The 2,757-nt window shown below is 48.2% G+C and overlaps 1 protein-coding gene across 2 annotated transcripts in view; it reads right to left on the bottom strand.

The window, feature by feature from the left end:
• Positions 1-2,757, bottom strand: part of ZNF547 (zinc finger protein 547) — a 16,441-nt gene that overhangs the window by 10,138 nt on the left and 3,546 nt on the right. The gene's annotated exons all lie outside the window — the stretch shown is intronic.

Genomic DNA, 2,757 nt, shown 5'->3' with positions numbered 1-2,757 from the left:
GTGGTGGCGCCTGCCTGCAGTCCCAGATACTCCAGAGGTTGAGGCAGGAAAATCGCTTGAACTTTGCAGGTGGAGGTTGCCGTGAGCTAAGATAGTGCCACTGCACTTCAGCCTGGTGACAGAGTAAGACTCCATCTCTCAAAAAAAAAAATATTGTTTCCTATGATCCATGAAAAACTAAAATAACAAAAATAAAATTTAAAAAGTATGTGTATGTATATATATATATATATATATATATATATGCCAGGCATGGTGGCGCATGCCTGTAGTCCCAGCTACTTGAGAGGCTGAGGCAGAAGAACTGCTTGAACACAGGAGGTACAGGTTGCAGTGAGCCAAGATTGCGCCACTGCACATCAGCCTGGGTGACAGAGCAAGACTCGGTCAAAAAAAGAAAAAAAAACCCTAATGCGTATAATCACTGCTATATTTCTCTCTCTCCAGGATCTCATCACTCTCCCCTATACCTCCTTTCCTTGCTCAGTCTCCACACCCTCCTAATGTGGAAGAGACAACACATCCAGGTGGCAAGAGTGACTTTTCTCTCCACATTTCCATTGGCCACTGTGTCCAGCACACAGAGAAAACAGGTGAAGGACAAGGCAGAAAAGTACCCTCTAGGATGTGGGCCTCCCATGGGGATATCCATCGTCTTCTGCTAGCTGGTTTCCATGGAGTCACTCAGATCTTGCCTCCCAAGACAACCAAATGCAGACTCATCCCCTTCCCTTAAGCTACCAGGGCCAGGGCCTGGGGCCATCCATTCACACTCCTCCTGCCTGCATAGCACTCTTTGGATAGCACTCCAATCACATCTCTCACTCCTACACTCCTGTAAATTCCACAGAAACCTCCCAGCCCACACCATAGGTATTTCCTTCACCTCCTAACGGGCCACTCTGCACATGGAAACCAGATGGTGCACGGCAAATACACTCAGCATCCAATTCACTCCCAGTCCTGCCCCAGAACACTAAAGTCCCCTGGCACCAGGGGCAGCCCAAAGCCCTGCTTTGAAGGTTTCCCCACATGGCCCTGTTTCTCACTTTACTGTCAGCTGCCCAAACCATGTGAGGACTTCACGTATTCTCAGCTGTCTCCTGCCTCACAGCATACTCTGTCCCATAAGCAGTCAGGAAAATCGCTCTCCACCAAAACGTCATTCCAAGCCCAGCTGCCCTGATCTCCACACCTCCACTCCTGATACGGTTTGTTTGGCTCTGTGTCCCCACCAAAATCTCAGGTTGAATTGTTAACCCCATGTGTCAGGGGAAGGACCTGGTGTTAAGGGACTGGATCATGAGGGTGTATTTTCCCCTTGCCTTTCTCATGAAAGTAAGTTCTGACGAGATCTGGTTGTTTAAAAGTGTGAGGCTCTTCCCCCTTCATTCTCTCCCTCTCTCCTGCTCCACCATGGGAAGATGTGCCTTGCTTCCCCTTCACCTTCCGCCAGAGGCCTTCCAGTTATGCTTCCTGTTAAGCAGGAAGAACTGTGGGCAGGGTGTGGTGACTCACGCCTGTAATCTCAGCACTTTGGGAGGCCAGTGTGGGTGGATCACAGGATCAAATCAAGACCATTCTGGACAACAAGGTGAAACTTTGTCTCTACCAAAAATACAAAAATTAGCCGGGCATGGTTGCGTGTGCCTGTAGTTCCAGCTTCTCAGGACACTGAGGCAGGTGAATCACTTGAATCCGGGAGGCGGAGGTTTCAGTGAGCCAAGATCATGCCACTGCACTCCAGCCTGGGTGACAGAGAGAGACTCTGTCTCAATAAAATAAAATAAAATAAAAAGGAACTGTGAGTCAATTAAATCTTTTTTCTTCATCAATTACCCAGTCTCAGGTAGTTCTTTATAGCAATATGAAAACAGGCTAATATAATTCCCATCCTCACCCCACCCCAACTGATGCTTAGCAACTCTCCAACCTGAACCAATTATCGCCCTCAGCAACCCTATCATGTCCTCTCCTTCCAAAGCCTTTCTTTCTATACCCACCGTCTTACACACTCTCATCCCCACTAACACTCCATTCCCTCATTAGTCTAGTGATTCCTCCCTCACCACACAGGTACCCAGTAAGAGACCCAGTTCTCATGCCCCATTCCAATTTTCTATCTTCAAACAGCACTGCCACCATAACCTAGAGATGCTGCCACCTAAACTGAATCCATGGCTTCACTGTGGTCCATACAACAGCCACCATGGTATGGACATCTCCAACCTGAACTCCTCCACCAGGAGTCTCTGAGACATCTATGACCTGAACAAACACTGAATCCTCATACTCACTCTGAAAATTCCTTATACTGCTGACTTCCCCATCTTAGCTGATGCAGCATCTATGCTTCCAAACAAAACCATGGGGCCACTCCTGATTCGCTTCCATCCTACCTCCCCACTCTCTACATCATAAAATGTGAGCCGCTCTAGTTCAAAACACATCCTGAAGCCATGGCTACTCTTGATAAGCCACCAGCAACATCCACCTAGACGGCTGCAAGAACATCCTCTCACAGCTCCCTGCCATTTTCCTCACTTCCACAGTCTGTCCTCCACTCAGAAGCCAAAGAAAGTCCCTGAAACTAGGGTCCTGTCATTGCCCTCTTCTTCAAATCTTCCCCATCTACCTCCTCCCTTAGATTAGAGACCCAGGTCCTAGGCTGTCATTCCAGGACTGACGTTTAGTGTGTCTCTAGCCACCATCCACTCTGCTCCCTATTCCTACCAGATATAACAGACACTTGCAGTT

This window comes from Cebus imitator, unplaced genomic scaffold (assembly GCF_001604975.1).
Source record: "Cebus imitator isolate Cc_AM_T3 unplaced genomic scaffold, Cebus_imitator-1.0 Scaffold417, whole genome shotgun sequence".
Taxonomy (NCBI): domain Eukaryota; kingdom Metazoa; phylum Chordata; class Mammalia; order Primates; family Cebidae; genus Cebus; species Cebus imitator.
This window is presented reverse-complemented; position numbering and strand designations above follow the sequence as displayed.